The 13,360-nt window shown below is 42.2% G+C and overlaps 6 non-coding genes across 6 annotated transcripts; all 6 read left to right on the plus strand.

The window, feature by feature from the left end:
- Nucleotides 1–493: 493 nt before the first annotated feature.
- Nucleotides 494–684, plus strand: LOC141177584 (U2 spliceosomal RNA). Its single transcript, XR_012254166.1, has one exon. It is a non-coding gene; the product is annotated as a U2 spliceosomal RNA (small nuclear RNA).
- Nucleotides 685–1,799: 1,115 nt separating this feature from the next.
- On the plus strand, nt 1,800–1,990 carry LOC141177477 (U2 spliceosomal RNA). Its single transcript, XR_012254068.1, has one exon. It is a non-coding gene; the product is annotated as a U2 spliceosomal RNA (small nuclear RNA).
- Nucleotides 1,991–3,105: 1,115 nt separating this feature from the next.
- On the plus strand, nt 3,106–3,296 carry LOC141177647 (U2 spliceosomal RNA). The gene has a single exon (XR_012254222.1). It is a non-coding gene; the product is annotated as a U2 spliceosomal RNA (small nuclear RNA).
- A 1,100-nt stretch (nt 3,297–4,396) lies between these two features.
- On the plus strand, nt 4,397–4,587 carry LOC141176941 (U2 spliceosomal RNA). Its single transcript, XR_012253582.1, has one exon. It is a non-coding gene; the product is annotated as a U2 spliceosomal RNA (small nuclear RNA).
- A 1,115-nt stretch (nt 4,588–5,702) lies between these two features.
- Nucleotides 5,703–5,893, plus strand: LOC141176942 (U2 spliceosomal RNA). The gene has a single exon (XR_012253583.1). It is a non-coding gene; the product is annotated as a U2 spliceosomal RNA (small nuclear RNA).
- Nucleotides 5,894–7,008: 1,115 nt separating this feature from the next.
- On the plus strand, nt 7,009–7,199 carry LOC141176943 (U2 spliceosomal RNA). The gene has a single exon (XR_012253584.1). It is a non-coding gene; the product is annotated as a U2 spliceosomal RNA (small nuclear RNA).
- The last annotated feature ends 6,161 nt before the right edge of the window (nt 7,200–13,360 follow it).

Raw genomic sequence — 13,360 nt, forward strand, 5'->3', positions numbered from 1 at the left:
GAGCTTCTCAGCGACATTCAGCCAGCCAGGTATCCTGCCTGCAGTAGATGGAATGTGGCAATGGAACGCTGGCTGCGCGTGTCATAATAGGCTCTGAGCCTTTATATACCTGTGCACAGCAGCAGCCACCTTCAGTCTGCTGCTGGACAGCCAGCAGCAGCAGCAGCAGGAGAGGTATGTAATCAGGAGCCCTCCTGCTAAGGGTAGACAGCTGCTCGTTCCACCCCACCCCCCGCCTTAATTGGTTCTCCTCCCTTCCAACGGTGTTGAGGCAGGTGGGAACAGCAGGGGGTGAAGGTGCTGTGTTTAAAGAGGTGGAGTTATGCAGATCTAAAACGCGTGGATTGCAGCAGCAGCAAGCCGAAAAGTGCAGGCATGTAAGGGATCTAGAGGTTGACAACATGTCTTCTTAACGGGAGTCCAGGAGCTCATCTCCACAAATGGACTTTTCAGGATCCTTGGGTGGCTCCGTAGTTTGAAACCAATTCTGGTTATCGCTTCTCGGCCTTTTGGCTAAGATCAAGTGTAGTATCTGTTCGTATCAGTTTAATATCTGATACGTCCCCTATCTGGGGACCATATATTAAATGGATTTTTAGAACAGGGAGATGGAAAAAGAGCTTGCTCTGTCCACTCCACGCATTGACCTGGTATTGCAGTATCTCCAGGACCGGTGCACCCCTTCTTTAATGCAGTTTCTAAAATCAGAAAGAATTGAATTCAATGTTTTTTGTTCATTTTGCTTGTTTGTCGGATTTTGGGATGGACTCTTTGGCTTTGCTTTTCTTCTCCTCATTGGATTTTTCATGTTCAAAGTTGCAGAAGCCAGATTACAAGCTCATTTTGGTTCAACTTCAGCAACTGTGCATTGCATTGCCATGTAATGTGATGCAATGCTATCTTTCTAGCTCTCCCTTTTTACTTCCTTTTGGATAAACAGACATATTAGGCAAGCATTTTGGAGCTTTCACCTAAATAACTACAGGTGGTGAGATAAGCTGCACAATATAATGGACCTTTCTGTATATTGTTGCACACACACCATCTATTTAGCAAATGCCCTTGTTATCAACAGCAGCCTTTTAAACTCACCTGAGCTAACAGGTATGTGCGCTGGTTACTCTGCTGCGCTTAAAATTTCTTTTTTGGTTTGCTACAATGCCTTTTCTGAAACGTTGTCTCCCTCTGCTGGAACACTGACTTCTTTCATTTAATGCCTGCAGACTATAAAAGAGAACCCAACCCAAAAAGTTTGGTTGATTAGTCTGTGGCATTCTGTTAAACTGTTGCTTATGGCGGTCTCTGTGAGCTTCTCAGCGACATTCAGCCAGCCAGGTATCCTGCCTGCAGTAGATGGAATGTGGCAATGGAATGCTGGCTGCGCGTGTCATAATAGGCTCTGAGCCTTTATATACCTGTGCACAGCAGCAGCCACCTTCAGTCTGCTGCTGGACAGCCAGCAGCAGCAGCAGCAGGAGAGGTATGTAATCAGGAGCCCTCCTGCTAAGGGTAGACAGCTGCTCGTTCCACCCCACCCCCCGCCTTAATTGGTTCTCCTCCCTTCCAACGGTGTTGAGGCGGGTGGGAACAGCAGGGGGTGAAGGTGCTGTGTTTAAAGAGGTGGAGTTATGCAGATCTAAAACGCGTGGATTGCAGCAGCAGCAAGCCGAAAAGTGCAGGCATGTAAGGGATCTAGAGGTTGACAACATGTCTTCTTAACGGGAGTCCAGGAGCTCATCTCCACAAATGGACTTTTCAGGATCCTTGGGTGGCTCCGTAGTTTGAAACCAATTCTGGTTATCGCTTCTCGGCCTTTTGGCTAAGATCAAGTGTAGTATCTGTTCTTATCAGTTTAATATCTGATACGTCCCCTATCTGGGGACCATATATTAAATGGATTTTTAGAACAGGGAGATGGAAAAAGAGCTTGCTCAGTCCACTCCACGCATTGACCTGGTATTGCAGTATCTCCAGGACCGGTGCACCCCTTCTTTAATGCAGTTTCTAAAATCAGAAAGAATTGAATTCAATGTTTTTTGTTCATTTTGCTTGTTTGTCGGATTTTGGGATGGACTCTTTGGCTTTGCTTTTCTTCTCCTCATTGGATTTTTCATGTTCAAAGTTGCAGAAGCCAGATTACAAGCTCATTTTGGTTCAACTTCAGCAACTGTGCATTGCATTGCCATGTAATGTGATGCAATGCTATCTTTCTAGCTCTCCCTTTTTACTTCCTTTTGGATAAACAGACATATTAGGCAAGCATTTTGGAGCTTTCACCTAAATAACTACAGGTGGTGAGATAAGCTGCACAATATAATTGACCTTTCAGTATATTGTTGCACACACACCATCTATTTAGCAAATGCCCTTGTTATCAACAGCAGCCTTTTAAACTCACCTGAGCTAACAGGTATGTGTGCTGGTTACTCTGCTGCGCTTAAAATTTGTTTTTTGGTTTGCTACAATGCCTTTTCTGAAACGTTGTCTCCCTCTGCTGGAACACTGACTTCTTTCATTTAATGCCTGCAGACTATAAAAGAGAACCCAACCCAAAAAGTTTGGTTGATTAGTCTGTGGCATTCTGTTAAACTGTTGCTTATGGCGGTCTCTGTGAGCTTCTCAGCGACATTCAGCCAGCCAGGTATCCTGCCTGCAGTAGATGGAATGTGGCAATGGAACGCTGGCTGCGCGTGTCATAATAGGCTCTGAGCCTTTATATACCTGTGCACAGCAGCAGCCACCTTCAGTCTGCTGCTGGACAGCCAGCAGCAGCAGCAGCAGGAGAGGTATGTAATCAGGAGCCCTCCTGCTAAGGGTAGACAGCTGCTCGTTCCACCCCACCCCCCGCCTTAATTGGTTCTCCTCCCTTCCAACGGTGTTGAGGCGGGTGGGAACAGCAGGGGGTGAAGGTGCTGTGTTTAAAGAGGTGGAGTTATGCAGATCTAAAACGCGTGGATTGCAGCAGCAGCAAGCCGAAAAGTGCAGGCATGTAAGGGATCTAGAGGTTGACAACATGTCTTCTTAACGGGAGTCCAGGAGCTCATCTCCACAAATGGACTTTTCAGGATCCTTGGGTGGCTCCGTAGTTTGAAACCAATTCTGGTTATCGCTTCTCGGCCTTTTGGCTAAGATCAAGTGAAGTATCTGTTCTTATCAGTTTAATATCTGATACGTCCCCTATCTGAGGACCATATATTAAATGGATTTTTAGAACAGGGAGATGGAAAAAGAGCTTGCTCTGTCCACTCCACGCATTGACCTGGTATTGCAGTATCTCCAGGACCGGTGCACCCCTTCTTTAATGCAGTTTCTAAAATCAGAAAGAATTGAATTCAATGTTTTTTGTTCATTTTGCTTGTTTGTCGGATTTTGGGATGGACTCTTTGGCTTTGCTTTTCTTCTCCTCATTGGATTTTTCATGTTCAAAGTTGCAGAAGCCAGATTACAAGCTCATTTTGGTTCAACTTCAGCAACTGTGCATTGCATTGCCATGTAATGTGATGCAATGCTATCTTTCTAGCTCTCCCTTTTTACTTCCTTTTGGATAAACAGACATATTAGGCAAGCATTTTGGAGCTTTCACCTAAATAACTACAGGTGGTGAGATAAGCTGCACAATATAATTGACCTTTCAGTAACCATCTATTTAGCAAATGCCCTTGTTATCAACAGCAGCCTTTTAAACTCACCTGAGCTAACAGGTATGTGCGCTGGTTACTCTGCTGCGCTTAAAATTTCTTTTTTGGTTTGCTACAATGCCTTTTCTGAAACGTTGTCTCCTTCTGCTGGAACACTGACTTCTTTCATTTAATGCCTGCAGACTATAAAAGAGAACCCAACCCAAAAAGTTTGGTTGATTAGTCTGTGGCATTCTGTTAAACTGTTGCTTATGGCGGTCTCTGTGAGCTTCTCAGCGACATTCAGCCAGCCAGGTATCCTGCCTGCAGTAGATGGAATGTGGCAATGGAACGCTGGCTGCGCGTGTCATAATAGGCTCTGAGCCTTTATATACCTGTGCACAGCAGCAGCCACCTTCAGTCTGCTGCTGGACAGCCAGCAGCAGCAGCAGCAGGAGAGGTATGTAATCAGGAGCCCTCCTGCTAAGGGTAGACAGCTGCTCGTTCCACCCCACCCCCCGCCTTAATTGGTTCTCCTCCCTTCCAACGGTGTTGAGGCGGGTGGGAACAGCAGGGGGTGAAGGTGCTGTGTTTAAAGAGGTGGAGTTATGCAGATCTAAAACGCGTAGATTGCAGCAGCAGCAAGCCGAAAAGTGCAGGCATGTAAGGGATCTAGAGGTTGACAACATGTCTTCTTAACGGGAGTCCAGGAGCTCATCTCCACAAATGGACTTTTCAGGATCCTTGGGTGGCTCCGTAGTTTGAAACCAATTCTGGTTATCGCTTCTCGGCCTTTTGGCTAAGATCAAGTGTAGTATCTGTTCTTATCAGTTTAATATCTGATACGTCCCCTATCTGGGGACCATATATTAAATGGATTTTTAGAACAGGGAGATGGAAAAAGAGCTTGCTCTGTCCACTCCACGCATTGACCTGGTATTGCAGTATCTCCAGGACCGGTGCACCCCTTCTTTAATGCAGTTTCTAAAATCAGAAAGAATTGAATTCAATGTTTTTTGTTCATTTTGCTTGTTTGTCGGATTTTGGGATGGACTCTTTGGCTTTGCTTTTCTTCTCCTCATTGGATTTTTCATGTTCAAAGTTGCAGAAGCCAGATTACAAGCTCATTTTGGTTCAACTTCAGCAACTGTGCATTGCATTGCCATGTAATGTGATGCAATGCTATCTTTCTAGCTCTCCCTTTTTACTTCCTTTTGGATAAACAGACATATTAGGCAAGCATTTTGGAGCTTTCACCTAAATAACTACAGGTGGTGAGATAAGCTGCACAATATAATTGACCTTTCAGTATATTGTTGCACACACACCATCTATTTAGCAAATGCCCTTGTTATCAACAGCAGCCTTTTAAACTCACCTGAGCTAACAGGTATGTGCGCTGGTTACTCTGCTGCGCTTAAAATTTCTTTTTTGGTTTGCTACAATGCCTTTTCTGAAACGTTGTCTCCCTCTGCTGGAACACTGACTTCTTTCATTTAATGCCTGCAGACTATAAAAGAGAACCCAACCCAAAAAGTTTCGTTGATTAGTCTGTGGCATTCTGTTAAACTGTTGCTTATGGCGGTCTCTGTGAGCTTCTCAGCGACATTCAGCCAGCCAGGTATCCTGCCTGCAGTAGATGGAATGTGGCAATGAAACGCTGGCTGCGCATGTCATAATAGGCTCTGAGCCTTTATATACCTGTGCACAGCAGCAGCCACCTTCAGTCTGCTGCTGGACAGCCAGCAGCAGCAGCAGCAGGAGAGGTATGTAATCAGGAGCCCTCCTGCTAAGGGTAGACAGCTGCTCGTTCCACCCCACCCCCCACCTTAATTGGTTCTCCTCCCTTCCAACGGTGTTGAGGCGGGTGGGAACAGCAGGGGGTGAAGGTGCTGTGTTTAAAGAGGTGGAGTTATGCAGATCTAAAACGCGTGGATTGCAGCAGCAGCAAGCCGAAAAGTGCAGGCATGTAAGGGATCTAGAGGTTGACAACATGTCTTCTTAACGGGAGTCCAGGAGCTCATCTCCACAAATGGACTTTTCAGGATCCTTGGGTGGCTCCGTAGTTTGAAACCAATTCTGGTTATCGCTTCTCGGCCTTTTGGCTAAGATCAAGTGTAGTATCTGTTCTTATCAGTTTAATATCTGATACGTCCCCTATCTGGGGACCATATATTAAATGGATTTTTAGAACAGGGAGATGGAAAAAGAGCTTGCTCTGTCCACTCCACGCATTGACCTGGTATTGCAGTATCTCCAGGACCGGTGCACCCCTTCTTTAATGCAGTTTCTAAAATCAGAAAGAATTGAATTCAATGTTTTTTGTTAATTTTGCTTGTTTGTCGGATTTTGGGATGGACTCTTTGGCTTTGCTTTTCTTCTCCTCATTGGATTTTTCATGTTCAAAGTTGCAGAAGCCAGATTACAAGCTCATTTTGGTTCAACTTCAGCAACTGTGCATTGCATTGCCATGTAATGTGATGCAATGCTATCTTTCTAGCTCTCCCTTTGTACTTCCTTTTGGATAAACAGACATATTAGGCAAGCATTTTGGAGCTTTCACCTAAATAACTACAGGTGGTGAGATAAGCTGCACAATATAATTGACCTTTCAGTATATTGTTGCACACACACCATCTATTTAGCAAATGCCCTTGTTATCAACAGCAGCCTTTTAAACTCACCTGAGCTAACAGGTATGTGCGCTGGTTACTCTGCTGCGCTTAAAATTTCTTTTTTGGTTTGCTACAATGCCTTTTCTGAAACGTTGTCTCCCTCTGCTGGAACACTGACTTCTTTCATTTAATGCCTGCAGACTATAAAAGAGAACCCAACCCAAAAAGTTTGGTTGATTAGTCTGTGGCATTCTGTTAAACTGTTGCTTATGGCGGTCTCTGTGAGCTTCTCAGCGACATTCAGCCAGCCAGGTATCCTGCCTGCAGTAGATGGAATGTGGCAATGGAACGCTGGCTGCGCGTGTCATAATAGGCTCTGAGCCTTTATATACCTGTGCACAGCAGCAGCCACCTTCAGTCTGCTGCTGGACAGCCAGCAGCAGCAGCAGCAGGAGAGGTATGTAATCAGGAGCCCTCCTGCTAAGGGTAGACAGCTGCTCGTTCCACCCCACCCCCCGCCTTAATTGGTTCTCCTCCCTTCCAACGGTGTTGAGGCGGGTGGGAACAGCAGGGGGTGAAGGTGCTGTGTTTAAAGAGGTGGAGTTATGCAGATCTAAAACGCGTGGATTGCAGCAGCAGCAAGCCGAAAAGTGCAGGCATGTAAGGGATCTAGAGGTTGACAACATGTCTTCTTAACGGGAGTCCAGGAGCTCATCTCCACAAATGGACTTTTCAGGATCCTTGGGTGGCTCCGTAGTTTGAAACCAATTCTGGTTATCGCTTCTCGGCCTTTTGGCTAAGATCAAGTGTAGTATCTGTTCTTATCAGTTTAATATCTGATACGTCCCCTATCTGGGGACCATATATTAAATGGATTTTTAGAACAGGGAGATGGAAAAAGAGCTTGCTCTGTCCACTCCACGCATTGACCTGGTATTGCAGTATCTCCAGGACCGGTGCACCCCTTCTTTAATGCAGTTTCTAAAATCAGAAAGAATTGAATTCAATGTTTTTTGTTCATTTTGCTTGTTTGTCGGATTTTGGGATGGACTCTTTGGCTTTGCTTTTCTTCTCCTCATTGGATTTTTCATGTTCAAAGTTGCAGAAGCCAGATTACAAGCTCATTTTGGTTCAACTTCAGCAACTGTGCATTGCATTGCCATGTAATGTGATGCAATGCTATCTTTCTAGCTCTCCCTTTTTACTTCCTTTTGGATAAACAGACATATTAGGCAAGCATTTTGGAGCTTTCACCTAAATAACTACAGGTGGTGAGATAAGCTGCACAATATAATTGACCTTTCAGTATATTGTTGCACACACACCATCTATTTAGCAAATGCCCTTGTTATCAACAGCAGCCTTTTAAACTCACCTGAGCTAACAGGTATGTGCGCTGGTTACTCTGCTGCGCTTAAAATTTCTTTTTTGGTTTGCTACAATGCCTTTTCTGAAACGTTGTCTCCTTCTGCTGGAACACTGACTTCTTTCATTTAATGCCTGCAGACTATAAAAGAGAACCCAACCCAAAAAGTTTGGTTGATTAGTCTGTGGCATTCTGTTAAACTGTTGCTTATGGCGGTCTCTGTGAGCTTCTCAGCGACATTCAGCCAGCCAGGTATCCTGCCTGCAGTAGATGGAATGTGGCAATGGAACGCTGGCTGCGCATGTCATAATAGGCTCTGAGCCTTTATATACCTGTGCACAGCAGCAGCCACCTTCAGTCTGCTGCTGGACAGCCAGCAGCAGCAGCAGCAGGAGAGGTATGTAATCAGGAGCCCTCCTGCTAAGGGTAGACAGCTGCTCGTTCCACCCCACCCCCCGCCTTAATTGGTTCTCCTCCCTTCCAACGGTGTTGAGGCGGGTGGGAACAGCAGGGGGTGAAGGTGCTGTGTTTAAAGAGGTGGAGTTATGCAGATCTAAAACGCGTGGATTGCAGCAGCAGCAAGCCGAAAAGTGCAGGCATGTAAGGGATCTAGAGGTTGACAACATGTCTTCTTAACGGGAGTCCAGGAGCTCATCTCCACAAATGGACTTTTCAGGATCCTTGGGTGGCTCCGTAGTTTGAAACCAATTCTGGTTATCGCTTCTCGGCCTTTTGGCACGATCTGTAGTGGGTTGTGACATTGGGCTGAAGGTTACTGTGGTGGCAGAACCGATTCTTGGCCTTTGGAGATATCCAGTGCTGCTTTTGGGAATCGGTGCTAAAGCTGCAGTGCCTTTTCTTTACGGAGGACGGTGTGTTGGAGGGAGGACGAACTTCGTGGAGGCTGCGATCCGTGTGTGATATTTTCCTTGGTATCTGGAAAAGAAGAGGAAAATCATGGAGACAAGGAGAAACCCTGGAGGAAGGAAGGAGAATCAAGCAAGCAACCCGAATGATTATTTCTCGGAGGAGCATCCGCTGAAGGACACCATCAGGTTCGTGGTTGCTCCTGACCACCGGCAGGTGAAAGATTCTCAATTTATTTTCAATGTTATTTGTAAGCTCTTGAAGATCGACAAGGAGCATCTTTTTTGCTTTCAATCTTTTTTTTCTCGAGGACTTTATGATGTTACGCTTAATAAAGCCTCGCAGTGTGAAAGTGCCTACGCTCTTTATGAAGTAAATAAAGAGAAGGTAGAGCTGGAGGGGGTGAAAGTAATCCCCTCTTTTCAGTTTTCAATGAAAGTACTGACGATTCATTTGTTTAGTCCATTTATTACAGACTCTGAGGTTGAAAGTTACCTATCAATGTATTGTGACAAAATCATCCCTAAGAGACGCGGGGAAACACAGTTTGGAGTGTGGAACGGGAAACGTGTGTATGTGGTATCATTTAGGAAGAACCCGAATGAGGAGGGGGGCGTGTCCAGACCTCCGCCGCAGGTTTATATCAACCATAGCCGCGGTTATTTATTCTTCCCAGGGATGCCACACTACTGCCGTGTGTGTAAAAAATATGGACATCTGGATGCAGAATGTAACAAGTGTTTTAGTTGCATGGGTACTCCTCACCAGATGGATGAGTGCCCTAAAAATAAGAAAAAGGATGTAGAGGAGATGGACACATCGCCTGAAGAACAGCAACAAGAAGCTAAAGACGATGTGGAAGCAGGCATTGCTGCTGAAGAGGAAAAAGGGGAAGAGGAGAAAGAAAGGAGTGAGAAGGAGGAGACAGAAAGAAAGAGAAAAGAGGAAGAGGAGGGACGGGCAATGAAGGAGAAGAAGAAGGAGGAACGGGTTAAAAAATCACAAGAAGAAGAGGAAAGGAAGTTGGAAGAAAGGAAGAGAAAGAAGGAAGAGGAAAAACAGAAGAGGATAGAGGACATAGAAAAAAGGGCCATGGAGATAAAGAAACAGATGGAAAGGAAAAAGAGAGAAGAGCAGAAGAAAGAAGATAAGAAGAAAGAAGATAAGAATGAAAAGAAGAAGATAGAAGAACAGAAGAAAGAAGATCAGAAGAGAGAAGAGAAGAGTCAAATGTTGCAAGAAATTTCTCCACTAAGTAAAGGGAGTAGTTGTGGAGGGGAAAGTGATATTCCAGAAGTAGTGGAGTCCACTCCTACTAATTCCCTGTCGCAGAGCTTACCTTGCGCGCAGGTACAAATGGACTGCACAGAAAAATCTCTAAAAAGAAGTGTGGATAGAAGTGATAATGAAGGAATACCATGTGGTGGGAAAGTAAAGGCATTAGAAGCAACAAGTCTGCTGGGGAGTGTGTCATCTTCGGATGTATCAGATCTGGAGGTAGACCCATCTTCTCCGGCAGTAGAGAATGAGGGCGGAGGGAAGAGCCCTGCACTAAATGTTAGAAGATGATCCGCTCAATGTCCCTGAATGTTCAGGGGTTTAACGACCTATATAAGAGAACTGCTTTATATGATTTTTTAAATAATGAAAATATTGATTTTATCTTTCTACAAGAATGTAATTTGACAAAAAAAATAAGCTATGAATATTTACAGGGTATATGGAAGGGTAACTTATGCTTTTCTGGTGGGAACGAGTCAAAAAGTGATGGTGTGGGGTTTTTATGCTCTAAAGATTGGGAGATTGTAAATTATGAAGAGATATACCCTGGGAGGATTTTAAGAATTGATGTGCAGAAAAATGGGAAGAAAGTGAGGTGTTTTAATGTGTATGCAAATGCAGAAAAAGCCTTGAGATTACATTTGTTTGAACTGTTGCAGCTGTTTTTACCTGGAGTAGATCCATTAGTTTTAGGTGGGGATTTTAATTGTCATTTAAAAAATGTAAAAGATGGGTCAGCTTCATGTCTTAGAAATATTTTAGCAGCTTTTAATCTTAAAGATACATGGGCATTAGATGGACAAAAAAAGGAGCATGAAGTCACTTGGGTGGGGAGAGGTGTTTCATCCAGAATAGATTATATTTTTATATCTCAAGCCCTAACATGCTCAGGTTTTAAAACGCATTCAACACCTTTTTCAGATCATAAAATAATAGAATGTAGTTTTAAAATAGAATCAGATGTGGATAAAAGACCGTCACACTGGAAATTTAATGTATCCCTACTACAAGACGAGGTGGTTATGGAAGGTTTTAAAAAGCTGTATGAAAAACTGAAGCTAAAAAAAACGTTTTTTAAATCTATTTTTAATTGGTGGGATTTTGTCAAGAAGGAGGTAAAAATATTTTTTATTAAAGAAGGAAAGAAGAAAGCTGCTGCAAAACGTATTTTTTATAATGATCTTAATGCTAAACTGCAATGTTTTTTTCACCTCGAAAATAACGGATGTGATCTGCAGGAGGCGATCCGAACAACAAAAGAAAAGATCCAAAACTGCCTGAAAGAAAAAGGTAAAGAAATTATTTTTAATTCCCGAGTAAAAGTTTTAGACGAGGATGAAAAATGCACAAAATTCTTTTTTAAAAAAATATGTGACAAGAAGGATTATATGAAGGTTTTGGAAGGAGAAACAAGTTTGGAGGGGAAGAAGATGAAAGCAAAAGAATTTTATGATGATTTATTTTCTGTTAAAAACACGGATGTGTCTCTAAAAAAACATTTTTTAGAAGGACTGGAAAAAAATTTTAATGCGGAAGATAAATCTTTTTTAATAGGGAATTTTACTAAAGAGGAAGTTTTTAATACAATTAATACGCTACAAAATAACAAAACGCCGGGAGCAGATGGACTACCTGTTGAATTTTACAAGTGTTTATGGGAGATCATGGGTGAGGATTTTTATGAAGTAATTTTAGAAGCAGAAGCATCTTTTAGTGTCCCAGAGTCGTGGTGGGAGGGTCTTATTGTTTTATTATTTAAGAAAGGAAATAAAGAACTGATTAAAAATTGGAGACCAATAACCCTTTTAAATACGGACTGTAAGGTATATGCAAAGTTACTAGCAAATAGATTAAAAAAGGTAATCGGCTCAGTAATAGAAGTGGATCAGACGTGTGCAGTGCCAAATCTGAGAATCAGCGACTCATTGATTTTAATCAGGGATGTTTTATGGGATGTTTTAGACAGAAAACAAAAGCTTGCTCTAATTACTTTGGATTTTGAAAAAGCGTACGATAGAGTTGCCCATGATTTTTTATTTGCAGTTTTAGAGAAAATGGGATGCCCGGATGTTTTTAGCAAACGTATTAAATCTCTTTACAAATCATGTTTTAGCAAAATATCTATTAATGGTTTTTTATCTGATAATGTAAAAATAAACTGTGGCGTTAAACAGGGGTGTCCCTTATCCCCTATTCTTTTTATTTGTGCAATTGAACCACTTTTAGCAGCTTTTAGGAGAGATAAGGTAATCAATGGTTTTTTTATTCCCGGGAGTTGCAATGAACAAGTTAAAGTGGTGGCATATATGGATGATGTGACGGTTTTAGTTAAAGACACTAGAAGCATGAACAGAGCCATAAGAACAGTGGATTGGTTTGGGGGCGCATCGGGTTTTAAAATTAACATGGAAAAATCTGGTATTTTAACTGTTGGTGATTTTATTGTAGATTCTGAGTGTAAATTAACAAGAATGAATGAAGTAAAAATTTTAGGTATTTATTTCTCAGAGTCAGGTGGTAATGTAAGAAATTGGGAGTCTCTGCTGGAAAGAGTTAAGAAAAAGATTACTTTCTGGCAGTTGAGAGATCTTACCCTGGAAGGAAAAATTTTAATTATTAGACAGGTTTTACTCCCAATGTTTTTATATGTCTCAACAGTTTTTATCCCCCAAAATAATATCATGAAGAGAGTTATTAAGGTATGTTTTAATTTTTTATGGAGATCCAAGATGGAAAGAGTAAAGAGAGAGGAGATATATAAATCAAAGAAAAAAGGTGGGAAAGGTTTTCCGGATATTAGGTCCTTTTTATATGCAAAGTATGTAGCGAACTGTGTATGCACTTTATTAGGACCAGGCTCTAAGCTAAAGTTGTTTTCTATATATAATTTAGGTTTCTATATTAGAAATTATAAATGGTTGGAGATGTCTCTAAATAGGCCTTATAGGTTTTTACCTCCAGGAAATTATATTGTTTTAGAAAAAATTTTAAGAGATTTTAAACTTAAGATGGTCGAAATAAATGTTCTTAAATGCCATAAAAAAATCCTAAAAATCCTGGAAGAGAGAATAGGTATCAGTCCTGTGGAACATTTTTCATTCAAAATTGTGGAAAGAATCTGGATGAATGTAAATTATAGTGTGTTATCTAATGAACACAGGGATTTACTCTGGTGTATAGTAAAAGACTGCCTGCCAACCCGTGAGTTCCAACACAGGCGTGGGTTGGTAAGATCTGAAGTGTGCCCAAGATCCAGGTGTGGGAATAGTGAAACACCCATGCACATCTTCTGGAATTGTAATTTTGCACAGACAATATGGAGGAAAGTGTGCAATATAGTGAGAGCTGTGAGTACTGTTAATTTTTTGGATTTTAACAGAGTATTTTATGGGATGGGGATAAGAGAGGAGGATTTTAAAATTGTATGGATTATTATTGCATGTGTGAAGGCGGCATTGTGGAAAGCAAGGAACATTTTAGTGTTTAAACATAAGGAAGTAACAGTCGACCAGTGTATTAAATTATGTCTAAGTTATTTGTACATGTATTTCTGGAGGGACAAAATGACGCTTGGCAAGGTGAAAGCAAATGAGAAATGGAAACAATGTAAATGG

The sequence above is a fragment of the Phyllobates terribilis genome, unplaced genomic scaffold, assembly GCF_046119375.1.
Source record: "Phyllobates terribilis strain yellow unplaced genomic scaffold, ASM4611937v1 Scaffold_27__1_contigs__length_16484149, whole genome shotgun sequence".
Taxonomy (NCBI): domain Eukaryota; kingdom Metazoa; phylum Chordata; class Amphibia; order Anura; family Dendrobatidae; genus Phyllobates; species Phyllobates terribilis.